General features: G+C 41.3%; 1 long non-coding RNA gene across 5 annotated transcripts in view; it reads left to right on the top strand.

Annotated features, from left to right (window-relative positions):
* The window catches only part of LOC137489241 (uncharacterized), a 327,340-nt gene that overhangs the window by 262,999 nt on the left and 39,026 nt on the right, over positions 1–25,315 (top strand). The window lies entirely within an intron of this gene.

Genomic DNA, 25,315 nt, shown 5'->3' with positions numbered 1-25,315 from the left:
CATAACATTACCATGGCCACTTTGCTTTCGCGCTCATATGCGGCACGTGGCCGTTTTTCTTGGTTTCTGCTGGGCGCTCACAGTAATCAAAATAATTCAGCAAATAAATATGGCAATCAAAACAGACGGGCAGAGAAGCACTCTGCCTTATTTTAATGCATATCAATTTGATGGCTAGAAATAGTCTCTGCATTCGGCACCCAGAATAGAGATGTTTATGCCGAATCTGCTATTTTCATCTATGTGATTTTGTCCTTGTGGTGGCAGTAACTGTGTGTGTGTGTGTGTGCGTGTTCCCGCAGGGGTACATGCTGCTGCCGACCCATCGTACCAAATCACACCTACATCTGAGGCTTAAACACACTCCCAATTTAACATTTCACTGTTCTGCCGATGCTGATTCCAGCTTTGGTCTGTTTGCAGTATGATATGCAGAGTTAATTTCATTCTTCTTTTATCCTCTTAACCTATCCCTCACCTTTGTAAGCAAAGATTCAAAAAAAAAAAAAAAAAAAAATCACTTTGCGAACATAACTGGTGAAACACTTACTGGATCACAGGTTTAATTTTAGAGATGTTTAATGTGAATAAAAGGTGATGATCTGATTAAAATTGGTCATCTGGCTAAAAAAAAAAAAAAACATTTCCAATCTACTCATATACCTGCCAACACTCCCATTTTTCCTGGGAGTCTGCCGTATTTCAGACGCATCTCCCACCACCTCCTGTTTTGTTATTTGTCCTGGAAAACTCCTGTAATTTCACTGCGCCACCAATCCTCAGCTTTTTGGTACAGTTTGTAACACCCCCAAGTTACCAACTTTTGTATAGTATCCGATTGCAGCGGCTGCCCGAAACTCAGTCCATAGTACTAACACCACAGTACAGTTACCAACCTGGTTCTCAGCCGTGTTATTCAGACAAACACACGCTGCCACCAAATGTTGGCAGGTATGAATCTAATTGTGTTTCAAACTAATGATAAATTTATAACAAACTTATAAACAAATAAGTGGCTAAAGTGTAATACCAATTTGAACAACACTAACTGGGCTAAAATATTATGTTAGCAAAATGTTTGTATATGATTGTGTTTTTGATAAAGAAACGTTTATGCTTGATTAGTCAGGCTGCACAATATCGAAAAAATCTGACATTGCGATATTTTGGTTTTCTGCAATATATTTTGCGATATGAAAACAGTTTCACCAGATGGCTTGAATAGCTCTATTTGAGAGAGAACAAAATCATTAATTTAGATTGGTCGGGTCCATTTTGTAAGTGAATCATGTATAATAAAATAATAATGAAGACATTGCAAAAATAATAACAAAGCAAAGAAAAAAGTAGCAGTTCTTTTTTACAGAGAGTCAAAAAGTATTTAGGGACAGAAATGTAATAATGTAATGTAAAATAACAATGTATAGTTTTCGTTGTATTCATAAATCAGTCAAATTTTTAACTGATTTAAACATTTTTTTTTATTAAAGTTACAAATGTTGTATGTTATTGAGCCTGAATGCTTTAAATCTTGTTGAAATGCCTTTAAAACACATGAAAATAATAAGTTTTGAAGTCCCTGAAATAACTACAATGAAAACACACATAAAATATGAAAAGAGCGTGTTGATCATTTAAGAACTTTGTTAATAAGATAATTTTTAAGCTGTAATGCTGCCAAACATAGATTCTAATCATATACAAATGCATAGAAACTCCAATTCTGGGTAAAATGTAAAATTGGAAAGATGTATCTGCACAGATGAAAAAAAAATGTACAATTGAAGTCAGAATTATTAGCCCCCTGTTTACTTTTTCCCCAATCTCTGTTTAATGAAGAGCAGAGTTTTTTAACACATTTCTAAACATAAGAGTTTTAATAACTCATTAATAACTGATTTATTTTGTCTTTGCCATGATGACAGTAAATAATAGTTTTCTAGATATTTTTAAGATACTTCTATACAACTTAAAGTGACATTTAAAGGCTAAACTAGGTTATTTAGGTTAACTAGGCAGGCTAGAGTAATTAGGAAAGTTATTGTATAATGATGGTTTATTCTGTAGACTATTGAAAACAAATATAATGTAGCTTAAAGCAGCTAATAATTCTGACCTTAAAATGTTTTTTTTTTTAAATTAAAAACTGCTTTTATTCTAGCCAAAATAAAACAAACAAGACTTTCTCCAGAAGAAAATTATCAGATATACTGTGAAAATGTCCTTGCTCTGTTAAAAATCATATTTAATTAATATTTAGGAAATATTTAAAAAAAGAAAAAAAAATCAAAGTGGGATTAATAATTCTGATTTAAACTTTAAAAATTGTTTTGGAATCAGACCATGACTGTTAGAATTGGAATCAGATCAGATTATGAAGTCTCGCCCCTGTTGAACACAGGCACTGGGCACCTGCACACTAGATAGATTCATTCTTGTCTAGTTTGATTTTTTCTCCAAAAGTTATAAGCAACAAAAACGTGTTTATTACATGAAGAAAAATGTGTAGATATCTTTTTAACCTTTCACAGGCATCTTTAAAGCCAGACCTCTCTTGTTTTTGTCTGAACTATCACTTTAATTCCATTCAATAATGATCCAGTAATGAGTGAGTCATTGAATCATCAACTCAAACCTTTCACCTTTTTTCTTAAATAATTCATTCAATTTTGTTATTCGTTTTTTGCATGTTTACTTTATCATGGCAGAATCACGGTGTCTATTTAAAATTCTCAATCTGTCCAGTATCACGCAGCTCTGACATACCGCACTACACAACGAATATCAAGACATCACATATCGGAGCAGCTGGGAAGGGAAGCGTCCTGGTATTTTGGTTAATATCCTCAGGAGGCTGGTTTAGATATTCCCCGATAAGGCAAATAACCGTGCATCAGCTTGACCCGCCTGGCTGGCACAGTTTTGAAACGTAGCGTGCTGCATAAATATTTCACTGATTTGTTTATTTATTTACTCGAGTCGTTTTATTAGAAGGAATTTTTCTTGGAAATGCCACAGCTAATTTCCTGGCGTGGGGCGCAAGATCGAGAGGCCCAGGCAGAGTTATGGCGCACACAGTGCATTTGTGTGATGTGAGCCAACACATTAAACTCACAGGAGAAAACGGCCTCAGACAGAAAGAGAGAGAGAGAGAGCGACAGTAGCTGTGTATTTCTGCAGAGGAAATACCTTTTTTCCTCTTTCATTTGCCTTGCTCGCCTGCAGCTGTTTTAAGCATGACACAGGCAGTGTATCTAAGGAAGAGATATGCGGCGCATTAAACATACAAATCAGCAGCAGACTCCGTGCTGAACCCGTCATCGCCTGAATATCTGATGCGAAATTAAAGCAGATATTTATACTGAAACCAACATTACGCCATTCCTTTTTCCCTCTCCATATGCACGTCGAATACATATTCATTTACTTTTTCTTATGTCAAGAAAAAGCACCTTCAGCGATGTCAAAAAACAGAGTGATCACAGGCTTTCCGTTTTGTTTTCTTTTCATTCTTTTTTCGCATGCCATGAAAAGATCCTCTGTTGTTTCTTTTTCTTCCTGCAAATGTAATGTCATCTTTTTACAAAACGCAGCACGTAGGTTTTTTGAATCTGTCATATATCTTAAAAGCGCGCTTGTATTTTAAGGCTTGCTCGCTTTTGTCTTTTAAAACAGAAGTCAATAGGTAACGTTCGAGGGGGAGCGTGTTTGTCAATTTGCCGTCATTCTTATTATTTGGTTTCCTGTTTGATCTTGAAATAGATGTCTTCACGAATTTGCCTACAGTTTTTCATAGTGAGGCAAAGGCTTGTCTCTGAAAGACTGAAATGAAAGGTGCAAACTCAGCGTATGCAATTCATTCCTTCTGGTTTTCTTTTTATAACGAAGACACAAGTAGCATTTGGGATGTTACTGTTAACCAGTTTTATGAGAACTAAAAGTATATACAGTTGATGTCAGAATTAGTAGCCCCCCTGTTTTTCAGATTTTTTTTAACACATTTGTAAACATATAGTAATTTTAATAACTCATTTCTAATAACTGATTTATTTTATCTTTGCCATGATAACAGTAAATAGTATTTGACTAGATCTTTTTCAAGACATTTCTATACAGCTTAAAGTGATATAATATATATATATATATATATATTGGGATTATAAAGCCACAGTTCAAAATACACAACATTTGTCGAGGAACTGCAGAGCTTAACCATAATGGAGTAAAAGTCATTTTTACAGTTTTTTAAGTGCTAAGAAAGTTGAAATCATTCACAAAAGCAATTTTGCCATTTGTAACTTTAATAGAAATTCCTTTATTAAACTATTTAAACAATAAAGTCTTTGCAGTGTTATTATTATGTTTGATTTTTTTTCAATTTCTGAACCTGAATTGATTTGACGTTACTGTGAAAACCATAAAGCACTGTTTATTGCAACCCAGGCTCGTTCTGAAAACCTACCGCTAAATACATTTCTGCAGAGTGCCTAATACATCCGAGTTACTTTTTTGCATTTGTTTTTGCGAATCTGCTGTGTTTGCTTTTTCAGATCTCAAATTTCTCTTGGAAGTACCATTCGCAATTGCTCTTCTCACGTAAATCCACCTCTGTCAACTGACTGTCTCCCCACCCTCTGACCCACCCTCCTTCCTTAAACCCAACCAATAGTGTTTTCAAAAGCACTAATTGACCGATATGGCTTATGTTTTTGTCTTACCTACTTTCTGAAACTGTTCTTTACTGGACTTGAACCTCGTCCTCACGGGTAACTCCTCTCTGTGTCTCAAGTTCGCTGACATACAACTGGTAACAGTGGGAAAGTCGTCCACATGAAGGTAAGTGATCAGCTGGTAAGCGAGAAAAGCCGTCATGCCACACCATAGTGTTCGTTTTCATTTTTATACGTACTTCTGTCTACATAATTCATGATCTCCAGAAATGTATATAGAGCTACGTTTTCAGAATGAGCCTGTGTTGGGTTATTTCTCTTTTATATTTGCTCTATCGCATTTAGCTATGCTTGTAATTTGATTATTACATTTTATGCATGATTTTTTCCCCTACAGAATCATGCCAATAAATCCAAAATAAATTTAATTGTTTCCATATAGAGCTATTCAGTTCATCTGGTGAAATTGCATTTATATCGGAATATATTTCACAGAAATATTATCAGACATACTGTAAAAATTTCCTTGCTCTCTTAAACATCATTTGGGAAATATTCAAAAAAGAACAAAAATTCAAAGGGGGTTTAATAACTCTGATTTCAACTGTATAGCAATGTCAGATATTTCCTATTGTGTGCAGCTCAATTATGGTGTTTCAGAGTGAACTAAGCTTTTAATGAAGTTTGTACTACTCAATAACAATTCACTCATTCATGTCCCTCCATTTATTTTATGTCTGTTTATAGAGAAAGTGTGAATTGATTTGACGTTACTGTGAAAACCATAAAGCACTGTTTATTGCAACCCAGGCCAAAGTGTTACATAAGTATAGTTCCCCTTCGGTTGGGGAACTTCAGTGCCATGAATGGGAGGATTCGGATCAGAAGCCGCTTATCTGGAGAGTATTGAACGGGCCAATGAATGAAATTAATTGGCAGCGTAAGCTTGCGCAGGTGTACGACATCTGCAATCATCTCAGCATATAAGCACACCTGAAGCCAGCAGACGCCATTCCTTTTCGCTTCAGATCCTTTCTGAGTGAGTCGATGAGGGTTCCTCTTGCTGATCAGCACTTCAGAGCGAACGAGTGTGTCTCCCGGTCCAGAGTGGGTCTTCGCGGTGGCAGACGGTCGAGCTGGGTTACTCCCTTGCCTGCGGTTCTTTGGGTCCGGTCCTCCAGAGCGGTGCGTATAGTTGCAACTTTCCTAAAAGAGCAACACAGTCGTGCAGCACGTCCTTTTCAGGATGGCGCTCCGACTGTGCGTTTCTGGATGCGGGGGTTTCCTGTCTCCGGATGATGGACACGATCACTGCATTGCATGTTTGGGGGTCCAGCATGTTAATGCGGTGCTCGCGGGCGGTTCATGTCGTCATTGCGATGCCATGACCGTTGCACAGCTAAGATCGCGGCTAACTTTCGCAAGAGAGCGAGCCACCCCAGTTGCCTCCTGTTCTAAAAAAGCAGCGGGCGCTCGGGCAGATCTGAGGGTTTCAGCGGGAGCTAATCCGCCGCCCACGGGCTCGCGGACCTCTCGCTCCTCACGGCGCTCCATCCAAGCTTCGGGTGGTGAGAGTGATCCGTCTAACCAGATGGTAGCTCTCACACTCGCTGACACCGGAGATCAGATGTCCTCCGCGGCATCGGAGGGTGGGCTTTCACTGTCCGACGAAGATCCGGACCCGCTCGCCCCCTCCGGGCAGGTGAGCGCTGTCAAATCGGATCCTGAAGCGGACATGTTAGCCGTGCTTTCCCGGGCTGCTTCGGCCGTGGGGTTGGAGATGGTTTATTCCCCAGCTCCGCGGCCGGACCGACTAGATGGGTGCTACGTAGAGGACCAGAAGGCGAAGCCTTCGAAGCCTCTCGTCCCCTTCTTCCCGGAAGTGCACAGTAGGCTCACGCAGTCCTGGAGGGCACCTTTCTCTGCCCGTGCTGCGAGTGCCTCCGCCCTCACCGCCCTTGACGGCGGAGCTGCCAGGGGGTATGAGGCGATCCCGTCAGTGGAGCGCGCTATCGCGGTCAATCTTTGTCCGCGCGGCGCCTCTACGTGGCGGGGTTTGCCCCGCCTCCCGTCCAAAGCCTGTAGGTTGTCTGCCTCCCTCGGAGCCAGAGCTTATAAGGCTGCGGGCCAGGCTGCTTCTGCTTTGCACGCGATGGCCACCTACCAGCGCTACCAAGCGCAGGCGCTGGCCGAGCTGCACGAGGGCGGGTCCAACCCAAGCTTATTACATGAGCTGCGCACCGCGACCGACTATGCTCTTCGGACTACTAAGTCCGCCGCGTGTGCGCTGGGGAGGACGATGTCCACACTTGTGGTTCAGGAACGCCACCTCTGGCTAAACCTGGCCGATATGCGCGACGTTGACAAAGTTCGCTTTCTTGACTCGCCCATATCCCAGGCTGGCCTGTTCGGCGACACCGTCGGTGAATTCACCCAGGAATTCAAGGCGGTGAAAGAGCAGTCGGATGCGATGGGCAATGTCATCTATCGGCGTGGCCGTAAGCCCGCTCCGCCCGCCGAGCCATCCACCTCCGCTGTTCCTCGCCGAGGGCGCCCGCCAACGAGTGCACCTCGAACGTTCCTATTGTTCAACGTTCACCTCGAAAGCAGGCAGCCCCTCCTGCCCAGGGCGCCGTTAAGTCCGGTAAACGGACCGCGAAGCGTCCCTGAGACAGGCCATCCGGAGAAGAGGAAACTTGCTCTTTCCCCGCTGGAGGGCGGGGCCCCGATAACAACGGTACTTTTCAGTGCCACCAAAACATCAGTAAAAGAGCACTTTTTCCCTTCCCCGGATGTGACTGCACGAGTTCTGCCAGTCCGGGACGCGCTGCCTTCCGGCTCGCAGACTCTACGTGCTTCGCCAGTGGCTCACGAGCGCTGGGGGGACGGTCTCCCTTCCCTCAGCCCTCCAGCCCCCTCTCCGGAGTCAGGGTGCGGAGCCAGAGCGAATCGCTCTCCTCCAGCTTTTCCGCGGGACCCTCGTGCTTCCCGGATCAGCACACCCACTCCGCGCTGCCCCACCGCTGGTACGTCAGCGATTGTAGCGATGACTCCATTAGCGAGGGCTCTGCCTGCCTGGTTAGTGCGGGCCAGCCCCTCGCGGTGGCTCATACGCACAATCAGACTCGGTTACGCGATTCAGTTCGCGAAACGGCCCCCCAAGTTTACGGGCGTGTATTTCTCCAGGGTCAACCCCCTGTCCGCCCCTGTCTTGCGAGAGGAGATTGCTGCCCTCCTGGCGAAGGGTGCAATCGAGCCGGTTCCTCCAGCCGAGATGGAGAGTGGGTTTTACAGCCCATACTTCATCGTACCCAAAAAGAGCGGTGGGTCACGGCCAATCCTAGATCTGCGCGTTTTGAACCGCTGTCTGCACAAGCTGCCGTTCAGAATGCTCACGCAGAGGCGCATTCTCCAATGCGTTCGTCCTCGGGATTGGTTTGCAGCCATAGACCTGAAGGACGCGTATTTCCATGTCTCCATTCTTCCACGCCACCGCCAATTTCTGCGGTTTGCGTTCGAGGGTCGAGCGTGGCAGTACAAGGTCCTCCCCTTCGGGCTCTCTCTGTCTCCGCGGGTCTTCACCAAACTCGCGGAGGGTGCCCTAGCGCCCCTTCGGCTCGCGGGCATTCGCATACTCAGTTATCTCGACGACTGGCTGATTTTAGCCCACTCGCGGGAGCAATTGATTATGCACAGGGACGAGGTGCTTCGGCATCTCCGCCTACTGGGGCTTCAGGTCAACCGAGAAAAGAGCAAACTCGCCCCCGTGCAGAGGATTTCTTTTCTCGGGATGGAGCTGGACTCGATCACCATGGTAGCGCACCTCTCCGAGGAACGCGCTCGCCTGTTGCTGAACTGTCTGAGGGAGCTCGACAGCAAACTAGTGGTCCCACTGAAGTTCTTTCAGAGGCTCCTGGGGCATATGGCATCCGCAGCCGCCGTCACGCCGCTCGGGTTGCTCCATATGAGACCACTTCAGCACTGGCTTCACGATCGGGTCCCCAGACGCGCATGGCACGCGGGCACACACCGGGTCTCGGTTACTGCGCTGTGTCGCCGCGCCCTCAGCCCTTGGAACGACCCCTCGTTCCTACAGGCCGGTGTGCCTCTAGGACAGGCGTCCAGCCATGTTGTTGTTTCAACAGACGCTTCCAACACGGGTTGGGGGGGCCGTGTGTCGCGGGCATGCGGCTGCGGGCCTCTGGAAGGGTGCCCAGCTGCATTGGCATATCAATCGCCTAGAGCTGTTGGCAGTGTTCCTCGCTCTCCACCGCTTTTTACCGGTGCTGGAGCGGCAACACGTGCTGGTCAGGACGGACAGTACGGCGGCGGCGGCGTATATCAACCGCATGGGGGGTATGCGCTCTCGCCGCATGTCTCAGCTCGCCCGCCGTCTGCTCCTCTGGAGTCACCCGCGGCTGAAATCGCTGCGCGCCATTCACGTCCCAGGCACGCTCAATCGTGCAGCCGATGCGCTCTCACGACAGCTGTTACGCCCTGGAGAATGGAGACTCCACCCCGAGTCTGTTCAGCTGATATGGGCGCGATTCGGGGAGGCCCAGATCGATCTGTTTGCTTCCCCCGAGAACGCTCACTGCCAGTTGTTTTTTTCCCTGACCGAGGGCTCTCTCGGCACGGATGCACTGGCCCACAGCTGGCCTCGGGGCATGCGCAAGTATGCGTTTCCCCCAGTGAGCCTGCTCGCGCAGTTTCTGTGCAAGGTCAGGGAGGACGAGGAACAGGTTCTGCTAGTTGCGCCCCTTTGGCCCAACCGGACCTGGATATCAGAGCTCTCACTCCTCGTGACGGCCCTCCCCTGGCGGATCCCTTTGAGAGAGGACCTACTCTCTCAGGGACAGGGCACCATCTGGCACCCTCGCCCCGATCTTTGGAACCTCCACGTGTGGTCCCTAGACGCGAGGAAGACTTAGGTAACCTACCAACTGCGGTGGTTAATACCATCACTCAGGCTAGAGCCCCCTCCACGAGGCGCGCCTACGCCCTGAAGTGGAGTCTATTCACTGAATGGTGCGTCTCTCGCAGAGAAGACCCCCGAAATTGCCAGATTAGTGTTGTGCTCTCTTTCCTTCAAGAGAAGTTGGACAGCAGGCTGTCGCCCTCCACTCTCAAGGTTTACGTGGCCGCCATCTCCGCTTATCATAGCGCGGTAGCTGGCGGCACCGTGGGAAAGCATAACCTGGTCATCCAGTTCCTTAGGGGTGCTAGGCGAATTAATCCATCTCGCCCCCCTCTCATGCCCTCTTGGGATCTCGCCCTCGTTCTCACGAGTCTGCGATCCGATCCCTTTGAGCCACTCGAATCAGTATCTCTAAGATTTCTGTCCCTGAAGACAGCTCTGCTGGTTGCGTTGGCCTCCATCAAGAGGGTCGGGGACCTGGAGGCATTTTCGGTCAGTGACTCGTGCCTGGAATTCGGGCCGGATTACTCTCACGTTATCCTGAGACCCCGCCCCGGTTATGTGCCCAAGGTTCCTACCACCCCCTTTAGAGATCAGGTAGTGAACCTGCAAGCGCTGCCCCCGGAGGAGGCAGACCCAGCCCTTTCTTTACTTTGTCCAGTTCGCGCTCTGCGCATTATGTGGACCGTACTCAGAATTTTAGATCATCTGAGCAGCTCTTTGTCTGTTATGGCGGTCGGCAGCAGGGAAGTGCCGTATCGAAACAAAGATTATCCCACTGGATTGTGGATGCCATTTCACTCGCTTATTCGAGTCGAGGTCAGCCGTGTCCCCCGGGAGTACGTGCACACTCCACTCGGAGCGTTGCATCCTCTTGGGCGCGTGCACGCGGTGCCTCTCTAACAGACATCTGTAGAGCTGCGGGCTGGGCGACACCCAACACATTTGCAAGGTTTTACAATCTGCGAGTGGAGCCGGTTTCCTCAAGGGTATTAGGTAACCCTTTGGTGATTGAGGAGACAACTCGGTAGGGTGTTGAAACACGCTTGCTGCGCCATTCTCCCTAACACGGAGGTACGTGCGCCTTTTTTATCTGTCAGTAAAGTTCCCCGTCAGGTGAGCCCTGCAGATTCCTCCGTGGCCCCCAGCACTGACTCAGCGGAGGAGTCACTTGCTGGCCCACTACGTTGTAGGTCTGCCCGCTGGTCAGCCCGCGTTTTGGGTATAGGTGCCTGCTATGCGTGATCCCCACTAGGCGATCCCATATGCTTATTCCGCCACGGTTAAGTCCCCCCCCTGGGCGGACCCGTGTCTTCCCTCTCCGCTAACCACTCTTTGCTATGCGTACTCCCCCTTTTTAGGGCTAGTCCATAGGTAAATTCTGCCATCTATCCCCCCCTTGGGTAACGGATGGCCTCCGCAGCGTCCTCCCTATCGGGATTGCACGCTTCCCAACGTACTGTCGTATTTCCTAGAATTATCTAGATGCTCACGACTTCCCAAAAAATATATCTAAATCCGTAAAACTTCTGTTGAAGTAGGATAAATTAGGGCCAGGGACACGTTGGAGGACCGCGCCCCCCATGATGTGGGTGCGTCACGCTTGCTTGACTATCTCCTCATCGGGGGTGTTGGTAAGGTGCAGTCATTATGGCGCTTTCCATATTCTCCCATTCATGGCACTGAAGTTCCCCAACCGAAGGGGAACGTTCGAGGTTACAGAAGTAACCCTTCGTTCCCCGAGGAGGGGAACGGAAGTGCCATATTCCGTCGCCATAATGACTGTCCCTTAGCTGTTTGAAAGTCTCTTCAGCTTAAAAGAATGGCGTCTGCTGGCTTCAGGTGTGCTTATATGCTGAGATGATTGCAGATGTCGCACACCTGCGCAAGCTTACGCTGCCAATTAATTTCATTCATTGGCCCGTTCAATACTCTCCAGATAAGCGGCTTCTGATCCGAATCCTCCCATTCATGGCACTTCCGTTCCCCTCCTCGGGGAACGAAGGGTTACTTCTGTAACCTCGAACGTTATTTTTTACCACACTGTTTGACTCTTTTCGGGACCCAACAAACTGGACAGTATAGAACATTAGAACAGCATGGAAGCAGTTTCTGAATAGGCTTGAATTTATATTTCATAAACTTGAGTCTTTAATATTTTATTTTGTCATTTTCCGATATTTACAGTTGAAGTCAGAATTATTAGCCCCCCTAAATTATAAGACCGCTTATTTATTTTTTCCCCAATTTCTGTTTAAGGGAGAACATATTTTTTCAACACTTCTTTAAATATAATAATTTTAATAACTTATTTCTAATAACTGATTTATTTCATCTTTACCATGATGACTGTAAATAATATTTGACTAGAAAATATTAAGACACTTCTATACAGCTTAAAGTGACATTTAAAGGCTTAACTAGGTTAATTAAGTTAACTAGGCAGGTTAGGGGGATTAGGCAAGTTATTGTATAACAGTGGTTTGTTCTGAAGACAATTGGAAAAACAATATAGCTAAAAGGGGCTAATTATTTTGATCTTAACATGTTTTTAACTGCTTTTATTCTAGCCAAAATAAAACAAATAAGACTTTCTCCAGAAGAAAAAATATTATCAGACATTTTGTGAAAATGTCCTTGCTCTGTTAATTATCTTTTTAAAAATATTTAAAAAAGAAGAAAAAAAATTGAAGATGGCTAATAATTCTGACTTCAACTGTATATCTCACAATTGTTTTTCCTCAGAAGTTTGTGTTTATTTGCACAATTTGCACTCAATTACTGCCTTTATTTCTCCTTTAGAATTCTGAGTTTATTAGATATGTGTTTATAACTAGATATTGTGAGATTTAAACTGTCAGTTCTGATTAATAAATGTCTTAATTGTTAGTGGTGAACAACTGCTGAAAAAACAAAACTACATTTTTCTTTGACTATTATGTGTTAAAAAAGAATAAGAAAAATCTTGTGAGTTCTTTGGGTAAAAAAAAAAAAGACAAAATAAAATTACTTATCAACCAAAAATAAAAGTTCAGTCCTGATTTGTCCTCGTTTGTTTTAAATCTGTTTGAGTTTCTTTCTACTGTAGAATGCAAATCATAATATTTTAAAATGGTCCATTTACTACTTGGTTACCAACATTTTTCAAAATCTCTTTATTTGTATTCAACAGGAAAAACAAATAAAACCACACATTTATAATAAAATTCAAAATAAAGTTCAAGTTCAATTATTTATAAAGCACATTTAAAAACAGCCACAAGAATGCTCAAAGTAATGTACATAAGACAAAGTAATATTTAGCAAAAATCTGGAGAAAATTATAAAAACATATTCAAAAAGTAATTTTGTTTTAGGCTGAAATTGCCCTTTAGCCATTTTTGTAACTATCTTGTATTGTACCTACTGTATTATACGATCAGTGTAGCTGAACTTTAATTTATACTTGAAATAATGAGCATCAAAGTATTTTCCTCGACAACACATCAGCATTTAATCATAAGCAAACTCAAATTGGTGCAATCTATAGATGCCCAGTCAGCAGGCCGCCATCAATAATTGTCACAAAAGATATGCACAAATTCGACATTTGTCACTTTTTTATTGGATTGAGATTGTGAAGAGAAGACAGGAAATGATTGTGGAGAGAGAGAGAGAAATGGAAATAGGATCAGAGCCAGAATCTGTGAAAACCTGTGAAACCTGTGAACTTCAGAGCTGAACATGAATAGAGTTAGCGCTAATCGCTATAGCACGGTGAAAGAATGACCCGTATGGGTTACTTTTTATATATTTTTGTCATTTTTTAGAATATGACAAGACAAAGTCTGTGTTTTGTCAACAGGTGGAATAAAAAAGCCTGACGTGTCTTCCCGAAAGTTTATAATCAAAGCCACAGTGAGAAAAGCTGAAAAGTAAACAAAACAGAATAGCAATGAGCTTTGCGTTTGCACTGTTTATTTCATGGAAAATGAAGAACAGGCAAAATTATGGAATTTTGAAGGGTTTTTTTCTTTAAATAATATCATTTGTATTTCGTTTTGCACAATCCATTTTGTTTTGCTGTAGTCTCTGTTTGTCATTTACATTTACGTCACCAGCTGCATGTTCTCTGTCATATTGTTAGACCACAGTTTGCTCAGATAAGAGATCCAGATCAAGAGCTTGTGCTTTAACAATGTCATAATCTCTTTGTTCTGAACAGAGGCCAATTAGGCCACAGGGAAGTAGAAATGCAAGCAGGTTTCATAATCAGTATATTTGAAACATGTTTAAATGTTTTTTATCTTACCATCTACATATTTTATTGAATTTATTATTCTGTTGATTTTCTACTCGGAATACATAAAACATTATTGACATTGTTTATTTAAAACTATTGTTTTTGAAACATGTTTGAAACATTTCTTTAAAATATTGTGTAATATTTGTTTAATTTCTAATAATATATTTATAAAGTTAGCCTTTTATTTTCAGATGACAAGATTTATTATGCAAAACTAAAGGGATTTTTGCTACTTAAAATAAAATATAAACAAAATTAAATATAAAATATAATATAAAACATTTTATAATAATTATTCATATTATATTCATAATTGTATTTTCTACATTTAGAGGTTTACAACAAAACATGCCATGACTGCCATATTTGAAAAAAATATATATAGCTAATTTAATATTTTATAGGTTATCTTAATCAAAATGTATTGTTTTTAGTGAATAGTTTATTTAAATAATTTAAACAATGATAACTGTCATTCAAAGGTTGGAGGTCTTTATTTTATTTTCATATACTTTTACAAATTAAGTATGCATGAAATTGATCAAAAGTGGCAGTAAAGTTATTTTTATATTAGTAAAAATATCATTATTGAAAAGAATCATTTTGCATTAATGTTTTGAATTTTGGCAATAATAATTTAATATGTTTGACTACTAAATCAGGATATTACACTGATTTCTAAAGAATCATGTAAAAACACTGCTGTAAATCCAGATTTTCCATAGAATATATATTTTTAAATATCTAAATTGTAACAATATTGCCACTCACTGTATTTTTTGTCTAAAAATCTATGATTTTAAAGATTTATACCTGGAAAATATATGTGTATGATGGGCTCTTTCTAAATATGTGTCAAATAATATTTTGGAAAACACCTATATAAAAGATAGACGTGCCCATGTTTTGTTTCTGTCACGGTTGCAGGTTTGTGCGCTTTTCCGGAGTGTATGTTTGATCACGTGGGTTTGTTTTGTTTTGGTTGTCCATGTGTATTTGTTATGCTCACGTGACATGACGACTATCAGCGGGGCTGATTACTCACCAGCTGAGGCTCATTATTAGCCCTATATCAGGGCGACGTTTCTATGTCTCATTGTCAGTTCGTTACATCTGTTCTCATGTGTGTTATCTGTGCTCAGGCCCCTGAGGAGATATTTTTGGACCCTGTTTTTCCTGTCTGTTCCTGCCCTGTGTTCGTCGTCCTCCTAGCCTGTCACTTCCCTGTTTGTTTATTTTGACTTGGTCAAATAAACCTTATTTTCACTTGCATTTGGATCCTATTTTGACTCTTATTTTGGTTGAACGTGACAGAACGAACTGACCTTATTATGGATCCAGCGAGTGCATCCCAAATCTCCGAGTTCGTCTCGCACAGCAACGCCAGGATAGACCGTCAGGATGAGGCTTTGGTCACTTCGTCACAGGCGATCCAGGCTCTGGTCGGCCAAGTGTCGCTGCTTTCCTCCCAAGTCCAGCGGTTGATCGCTGGAGCTGCACGGGCTGACTCGGCATCGACTCCGGAGGTGACACCGCCAGCGTCTGCGGTTGTTGGTCGCTCTGTTGAACCACGCCTTCCACCCCCGACCTGCTACTCTGGGGAGCCCCTCTTGTGTCGATCCTTTTTGTCCAAGTGTTCCCTTTATATTACGCTGCAACCATCATTGTTTGCCACCGAAAGATCCAAGGTAGCGTTTGTCATCACGCTTCTTTCAGGCAAGGCGGCCCAATGGGGAACTACAGCATGGGAACAAAAGTTACCTTGCTGTGCTACCTTCGACCTGTTCTCCACAGAGTTAAAGAAGGTCTTCGATCGAGCCGCCTCCGGGAGAGAGGCTGCCCGAGTTCTTGCTGAACTCCGCCAGGGAAATCACAGCGTGGCGGAGTACTCTATAGAGTTCCGGACCTTAGCCGCTGAATGCGGCTGGAACGCGGAGGCGCAATGGGACATGTTTTTGCACGGATTATCTGACCGGCTTCAGGATGAGATCTATTCGTTAGATCTTCCTAAAACTCTTGACGGGCTAGTTGACTTAGCTATCCGGGTTGACACTAGACTGCGCCGTCGAGAGAGTCGCCTGCAGCAAGGCGGGTTTTCGGAGCTCGTCCCTGACTTTCCGGTCCTGACTGCGAAACCGGAAGTGGTTGACCCGGAACCCATGCAGGTGGGTAGATCCTGCTTGTCCGTGCAGGAGAAGCGCCGACGGAGATCGGAGGGACTCTGCCTCTACTGTGGTGGGGCGGGGCATCGGGTGGTTTCCTGTCCCGTAAAAGACAACACCCATCAGTAGGCAAGAGGTTACTGATGGGTGAAATTAATATGGACAAATCCTCTACGTCTGCTACTTTACTGCCCGTCTCTTTATCATGGGGTTCCGGAACTCATAACACACAGGCGCTCGTCGATTCCGGGGCGGAAGGAAACTTCATTGACTCTAGTTTCGCTTTCAGTTTCAAACTTCCGGTTATAGCACTATCACAACCCATTGCAGTACGCGCACTCAGTGGACTTTCCCTTCCCACTATCACCCACTCCACCAAACCCATAAAACTGATTACGTCTGGAAATCATGTTGAACACATTTCATTTTTTTTAACAGACTGTTCCAACTCACCAGTGGTTTTAGGTCATCCTTGGTTGATTCTGCATAAACCCCACATTAATTGGGGCCTTAATTCTGTATTCTCGTGGAGTGAGAAATGTCATGAGTCTTGTCTTTCGTCTGCTCGTTCTGCTGTTTCTTGTTCTGTGTTTCAGGAGGAGCGCATGGACCTGTCAAACGTGCCCAGTGAGTACCTCGACCTGAAGAGAGTGTTCAGTAAGTCTCGAGCTGCTTCTCTACCTCCTCATCGTCCCTATGACTGTGCAATAGACTTATTGCCAGGTACGTCTCCGCCTAAAGGCAAGTTATACTCTCTTTCTATTCCTGAGAGGGAGGCCATGGAGAAATATATTTCTGATTCTCTAGCGGCCAAGATCATACGGCCCTCTTCTTCACCGGCGGGGGCGGGGTTCTTTTTCGTGAAAAAGAAGGATGGCTCTCTTAGACCCTGCATAGACTATCGAGGGCTGAACAGCATCACGGTGAAGAACACGTATCCTTTGCCGTTGATGTCTTCAGCGTTCGAGCGTCTGCAGGGGGCTTCGTTTTTCACGAAATTAGATCTCCGTAACGCATATCATTTGGTTCGCATGAAGCAGGGTCATGAGTGGAAGACTGCGTTTTTGACCCCCAGGGGGCATTTTGAATATTGCGTTCTTCCGTTCGGGCTTTCTAATGCTCCTGCGGTCTTCCAAGCACTCGTAAATGACGTGTTGCGAGACATGATAGATCAGTTTATTTATGTCTACCTGGATGACATTCTGATTTTTTCTCGTTCTCTCCAGGAACATGTGCAGCACGTCAGGCGAGTGCTTCAGCGGCTGCTAGAGAATGGGCTTTTTGTCAAGGCGGAGAAATGCGTGTTCCATGCACAGTCTGTTCCCTTTTTAGGACACATTGTGTCAGTCGAGGGGGTGCGCATGGATCCAGAGAAGGTTCAGGCTGTGGTAAATTGGCCAATTCCGGAGTCTCGTAAGGCCCTGCAGAGATTTCTGGGCTTCGCTAATTTTTACCGGCGATTTATTCGCAATTTCAGCCAGCTCGCCGCCCCTCTGACGTCCTTAACCTCCGCCAAGACTCCCTTCAGGTGGTCGAGTGTAGCACAGGCTGCATTCACTAAACTGAAAGGCTGTTTTGTTTCAGCCCCCATTCTGGTGACACCTGATCCAGCCCGGCAGTTTGTGGTGGAGGTTGACGCGTCAGAGGTGGGGGTGGGCGCTATCCTGTCCCAGCGTGCCGCCTCGGATGACAGAATTCATCCGTGCGCGTTTTTCTCACATCGATTATCTCCCGCAGAACGTAATTACGACATTGGTAATCGGGAGTTGTTGGCTGTCAAACTCGCATTGGAGGAATGGCGTCACTGGTTAGAGGGTTCGGGGGTTCCCTTTATCGTTTGGACCGATCATAAGAACCTTGAATACATCAGGTCTGCCAAACGACTTAACTCCAGGCAGGCTCGGTGGGCATTATTCTTCGGACGTTTTGACTTTACCATTTCTTATCGGCCGGGTTCCAAAAACACCAAACCCGACGCGTTATCCCGTCTTTTTGATTCTTCCGAGCGCAATCCGTCTCCTGAGCCCATCGTTCCCCAGAGCATTTGTATTTCTGCGGTGACATGGGAGATCGAGAGCAGGGTTCGCACAGCCCTGGATGGGGTAACGCCCCCGGCCGGATGCCCACCCAGTCGTTTGTTTGTGCCGGAGGAGATTCGGTCTGATGTCATTCGGTGGGGACATTCCTCCAAAGTGGCTTGTCATCCGGGGGTGAGTCGTACTTTATTTTTGGTTAAACAGCGATTTTGGTGGCCAGCTATGGCACGGGACATACGCGAGTTTGTTTTGGCCTGTTCTGTTTGTGCTGTTTCTAAGACTTCTAATCGCCCTCCTGCTGGACTCCTTCAGCCGCTGTCAGTGCCTTCGAGACCCTGGTCGCACATTTCGCTAGATTTTGTCACTGGTCTCCCGCCATCCAGTGGCAATACGGCTGTTTTGACCGTAGTGGACCGGTTCTCGAAGGCTACTCATTTCATTCCTCTGCCCAAATTACCCTCAGCCAGAGAGACAGCGGATGCTGTCATTAATCACGTCTTTCGCATTCATGGCCTCCCGACGGACGTGGTTTCTGACAGGGGGCCCCAGTTTGTCTCTAAATTTTGGAGAGAATTTTGTCATTTATTGGGAGCGACTGTAAGTCTTTCTTCTGGTTTTCATCCTCAGAGTAACGGACAAACAGAGAGGGCCAATCAAGATCTCGAGCGCATGTTACGTTGTTTGGTTTCCCAAAATCCCTCCTCTTGGAGTCAGCAGCTCCCATGGGTGGAGTACGCACACAATTCATTACCAGTGTCGGCTACGGGCCTCTCTCCGTTTCAGTGTAGTCTAGGTTACCAGCCACCAGCTTTTCCCAGTCTGGAATCCGAAATCGCGGTCCCCTCCGCCCACGCCTTTGTCCAGAGGTGTCGACGCACTTGGAGCAGGGCCAGACAGACCCTCCTCCAAGTGGGTGCGCGCACTAAGGCTAAAGCCGATCGCCACCGGTCGAAGCCTCCCGTTTACGTCGTCGGTCAAAAAGTGTGGCTTTCTACTAAGAATATTCCATTGCGTTCCGTATGTAATAAACTTGCACCTAAATTCATTGGCCCATTCACTGTCATCAAGATCATTAGTCCGGTGGCAGTCCGCCTTAAACTTCCTCCAGCGTACAGGAGAATACATCCCGTGTTTCATGTTTCCAAATTAAAGCCCGTTTTTCATACGGCAATTAACCCGCCCACACCGGTTCCCCCCCCGCCGCGTCTCGTAGATGGGGAGACCGTTTATTCGGTTAAGCGTATTCTGGACTCGAGACGGAGGGGGCGAGGATTTCAGTACTTGGTGGACTGGGAAGGTTATGGTGCGGAGGAGAGGAGTTGGGTTCCTGCAAAGGACATACTGGATCACTCTCTTATTGATGATTACAATCGCCAGGTAAGCTCTTCTGGGAGCACCAGGAGGTGCTCTTAGGAGAGGGGTAATGTCACGGTTGCAGGTTTGTGCGCTTTTCCGGAGTGTATGTTTGATCACGTGGGTTTGTTTTGTTTTGGTTGTCCATGTGTATTTGTTATGCTCACGTGACATGACGACTATCAGCGGGGCTGATTACTCACCAGCTGAGGCTCATTATTAGCCCTATATCAGGGCGACGTTTCTATGTCTCATTGTCAGTTCGTTACATCTGTTCTCGTGTGTTATCTGTGCTCAGGCCCCTGAGGAGATATTTTTGGACCCTGTTTTTCCTGTCTGTTCCTGCCCTGTGTTCGTCGTCCTCCTAGCCTGTCACTTCCCTGTTTGTTTATTTTGACTTGGTCAAATAAACCTTATTTTCACTTGCATTTGGATCCTATTTTGACTCTTATTTTGGTTGAACGTGACAGTTTCTTGATGTGTTTGTATTCTGTAGTTTTGTCTTGATTTCACCCAGTTCAGATCTGGATTTTTGTTAAACCCTTGTGGCCTGATTGAGGGTCAGTCAGATTCTGGGCTGTTTGAAAGAAGGGAAAGACGAGAGTGAAAGTTTTTTAAGACCAAAATACCATCCATCAGGGAGAATATGCTCCACTAACCAGCAGGCCAACATGGAGGCTGTAAGCAGGGCTTCCCCATGTGGAATCCTCATCCAGGATTAACTTTACAATAAAAAAAAATAATAATTTAATTAAATAGTAAAGAATAAAAATGTATTTAAAAAAACAAATCCCATATTATTATTATCATTATAATTATTATTTCTTAGTTTTTTTATTTTTATTTTTTAATTCTATTAAAAAAAATACAACAACAACAAAGATAATATGTAATTTCTTTTACTGAAATAGTCTTTGTTTTTTTCGCAACAAAAGTTTGAACATAAATAAATCCCTCAACTATAATAAAATAATAATAAAAAAAAAATTATTTTTTAATTCTATTAAAAAAAATACAACAACAACAAAGATAATATGTAATTGCTTTTACTGAAATAGTCTTTGTTTTTTCGCAACAAAAGTTTGAACATAAATAAGTCCCTCAACTATAATAAAATAATAATAAAAAAAATAAATATAATAAAAATAAGTAAATATAAATGTGAACTTATATTTTCTGGCTAAATCCCATTGACAGTGTTGCTCATTTTTTTTTTTTTGTTTAACAATAAATTGCAAAAAATAATTGTACATAAAAATGAATTCAAACAAAACATGGATTAAAGTTAATAAAGCAAATAATAATACAAATTTCCAAAACACACAACAAACATAAAATAAAAAAGGAAATTATAAAAAAGATAAACTAGTTCAGAGAGTTGTGAAGGTGTACTTTTGTAATTTTGTTGTACTAAGTAATTTTGTTAGAATAGTTCCAGTTCTGACAATTTTGTGTCTGTATCTGTACAAATACAAAATATAAATAAATGAACTGATGTGTAAATGTATTTAACAGATAATAATAAAAAAGAATGCATTTTCAGGTTAGTATTATTGGAGTGCAACAATAAAAAAAAAAAAAAAATTTACTATCAATTTTTGAGTGATTTGTTTTCACAATTGTAAATATACACCGGTTAAACATTTGAGGTAAGTAGTATTTTTAAATGTTTTAAAATAAGATTCTCCTGCTCAAGGCTGCATTTATTTCATCAAAAATACAGAACAAATACAGTAAAATTGTGAAATATTATTGCACTTAAAAATAACTGTTCACAGTTTATCATGTAATTTAATAATTTATTCCAGTGAGTGTAATGATGATTTTTCAGCTTTATTACTTCAGACTTCAGAGTCACATGATTCCTCAGAATTCACTTTAATATAAAATTATTATTTTATTATTATTATTATTATTATTATTGGTAATAGTAATAAAAGCAATAATGACTGGAGTATAATTTCATTTGAAACTACATACAATAAGAAAGCAGTTATTTAAAATTGTAACAAATATTTAACAATGTAACAATTTTCTTACATTTAATAAATGCTGCCCTGGGGTGCGTTTCCTAAACAATGACATAACTAGTGGATGAACTATCATAGTACAATGCATCGTTTGGGAAATGAATAATGTAGTGACCAGTGTTTCCCCAGAACCGTAGTTTCTCTGTTGCAGATCCACTGTTTGAACCAAGTTAGTTATAACGTAAAACCTCCATAATGATGCTCTGAACGATGCAGTGTAACTAATTCTCTAGAGAAAAACCCCATTTTTTCTTTTTGCAATTTTTATTGTTTTACACAAATACGAACTTAACAAAAATCCAATATTAGTTTTAGTGAAAACACGCTGTCGTTTTCTATATTAACTAAAATATATGTAAACGGCAAGGATAGGGCCTGTTTCCTTTACAAATATTACTGAGAATATTCCATATTCTATGCTAAAGCATAAAACTACTTAGCCAACACTCTAATTTAAATCATATTAATTGTTTATGGTTGTAATTTACAGTAGGCTATTAAGAAAAGTAATAAATAATAATAATAATAATAATAATAATAATTATTATTATTATTATTATTATTATTATTATTATCATTATTATTATTATTATCATTGTTTTTGTTGTTGTTATTATTATTATTATTGTTATTATTATTATTATTATTGTATGATTAGGTATAGGATATTGTTTGTTTATTTATTTATATATTTTTTTTAAGTCTACTGTTACAACTGTGACATATTCAAACCCCTATAGAAATGTTCTAACCACTAGGCCCATGTCATATACAGTAGGCTACAGTACATTTCTTAATAAATAACCTACTATAAATTAAAACCATTAACCTATGCTATATATTTTTGTTTTTACAAGTTTTGGAGACAACGTAAATTTTGCTTTTAAATAATAGTTGCCTATAGCTTTTATTGTTCGAAATGATATGTGTTTTCAAAGTGTTCTACGAAGGGAACACAATTGTCAATATGAGGATTGCTAAAAGTAAACAAAAATCACTTTGAAAGCAAATTACATCTAAGAGAGATGACCCTAATGTTTTTTTTTTAATCATTCCGAGTTTAAATGTTGGAACATTCTAAATGAATAGGCCATAAGGGGGATAACTGGGAAAAGAACACAACCAGGAACTATGCTTAACCACAGCTGTAGAGGTGTAATTACAAGCGTAAAAGTTTGTGACTCAATTTGCGAATGTTTGTTGGAATGACGGATTTGGGAAACACTATTAGTGTACATTTTTCTGGCACAACATTTAATGAACTGTTTGGTATAAAACATATTGTTCAACTTTTTTTACAAGTCTTTTTTATGTGAGTTAGAAAACATCTTTGTCGACTAAAAAAACCCCCGAAAAACTTCCTTTTGTGTTTCCTTTGCAAGAAAGAAAATGACATTAAAACATCATGAGGCTTTATGAATGATTTGGCGAGCAGCAGCAGCAGCAGAAACACATTGTTTTGGATCTGCTTTGCACCTCAGTTGTGTTTTGAGCAGTTCTCCCTGCCCGGCCATTTCAAAAACTAACCCAGCCTGCTCAGTATAAATTTCCGAGACCAAAAAAAAAGGCCAATCCTGGGCCAAAAGATGATATGGTATTCATGCACGGCGGGGTGCAGCTCCAATCATTAATCTCCGTCCAGCTTGTGAGATGAATCCGCATTTCGTGACCCCTGCGCGAGAACAATGGACCCTCATGTGCTTTCCAGCTTAGCAGACGCTCCGGCATTTCTGTTTGGAAGCAATAGCTACTGTCCATATAATATTTAAGGCCTATTCATGGAGTAACTGGCAGAGAATGAAAGGGCTTCCGCTGTTTGCATCTGCTGGATGTGGATGTGGATCTGCGCTGCTCCTCCTCTCCTGCCTCTGTGCAAATAGCACAACATAGGAGACAGTTGTTTCTGGCTGGCCCTCCGCCTGTCATGGCTGTCAGGAGAAATCCCATGAATTATGGCTCTTCCAGATGTAAGAGATTTCTAAGTTGCCTTGAACAGCCTGTGGTTTGTGGTGAGAGACAGACACACAGACAGACAGACAGACAGACAGACAGAAAGAAAGAAAGAAAGAAAGAAAGAAAGAAAGAAAGAAAGAAAGAAAGAAAGAAAGAAAGAAAGAAAGAAAGAAAGAAAGAAAGAAAGAAAGAAAGAAAGAAAGAAAGAAAGAAGGGGAGTACATACTTTGTCTCAGTGGAAATGCTCATGGTCAAAGGCTTTTTCCTTTCTTTTAACCCGCTCTTTTTCTCAGTCTGTTATACAAATCTGCAATTTTGGGATGAATTGAGGAATATGGTTTGCAAAGAATGGGAAACACAGTGATTAAAAGACAAAATGTTGTTATATTGTTTCCTGAAATTCTTTTATGAGAAAAGAATATTTGCTGTGATGGTTTTTTTATAGATGTTTTAAAAAATTGGGTTGTAAATGCAGGAATTGCTTTGTTTTATGAGCATTGTACAAGTAAGTACAATATTAAAGTTTTTGTTAATCATTTTATTATTTTTGTAAAATGCAACATAAAAAGGAGACACAAATATAATGGTATAATTATTTCATATTGTTTCCTACGATTGTTATGATGACAAAATCATATTTTACAGAAGATTTTGAAGGATATTTTTGCTTGAAAAAACTACTAAAATTTTTATACAATATTTCAAATTTAAATTAAACTAGAAGCTAAATGAAAGACAAACTTTCTTTCTTTCGTTCTTTCTTTCTTTCTTTCTTTCTTTCTTTCTTTCTTTCTTTCTTTCTTTCTTTCTTTTGCTATTATATGAATTTTTATTTTTCTGCCACATCTTGCTGTCATATTCACATTACCAGTCAAAAGTATGGAATCTTTTTTTTCATGTTTTTTTTTTATTTTTATTTTTTTTTTATTCTTTTTACCAATTCGGTTACAATTCATTAAATGTAAAGAAATTGTTAAATACTTAATTATTAAATATTTATTTATTACTTGTTGTATGTAATTTTCAAATGAAATTATTATTATATTGTAATATAATAATAATAATAATAATAATAATAATAATAATAATAATAATAATAATAATAAAAATAATAATAAATATTAGATTAATTTCTGAAGGATCAAGTGACTCTGAAGACTGGAGTAATGAAGCTGAACATCCATCATTAAAATCACTTGAATAAATGATTAAATTAAATGATAAACTGCTTTTGAATTGTTATTTTATAGTGCAATAGCATTTCACAATTTTACAGTTTGTACTGTATTTTTGATTAAATAAATGCAGCCTTGGTGAGCAGGATAAGCTTAGTTCAAAACATGTAAAAATCTTACTGACCCCAAACTTTGGACAAGTAATGTAGTGTATGTTAAAAATGTATTTTAAAAAAGAAAATGAATTTTCTAGTTGTTTAACTTGGTGGACAAATTTACTAAACTATGACCATTGTTAGGGAAAGTTACTTTAGGAAGTACTGCATTACAATATTAAGTTACTCACCAAAAAAGGTGTATTACTTAGTAACTTTTTATGTTAAGTATTATTTAAAGTTTTTTAATGGCATTTCTTAACTCCAAATGTCACTAGTTCACACACTTAATGCATTAACACATTTTTTAAAACCCATAATTTTTAATATATTAATCTCTACCAAATGGTTGATATGTCATTTTATGGTAAAAGTATCTGATAGTCTCATACTATGAAAAAATCTGAAAATATGAAGGGTAAGACCAAATTATTAAAAAACATGATTAAAATAAAACATTTTTGAATACTAAATTATCTTTTTTTTTTTCAAGTACGCTATAAAATGTTTATATATATATTTATATATATATAAAATATATAAAATATTTATATATATATATATATATATATATATAT

This window comes from Danio rerio, chromosome 24 (assembly GCF_052040795.2).
Source record: "Danio rerio strain M-AB ecotype USA chromosome 24, GRCz13ab, whole genome shotgun sequence".
In the NCBI taxonomy this organism is placed as follows: domain Eukaryota; kingdom Metazoa; phylum Chordata; class Actinopteri; order Cypriniformes; family Danionidae; genus Danio; species Danio rerio.
Note: the sequence above shows the minus strand (reverse complement) of the source record. Positions and strands in the feature narration are given on the sequence as shown.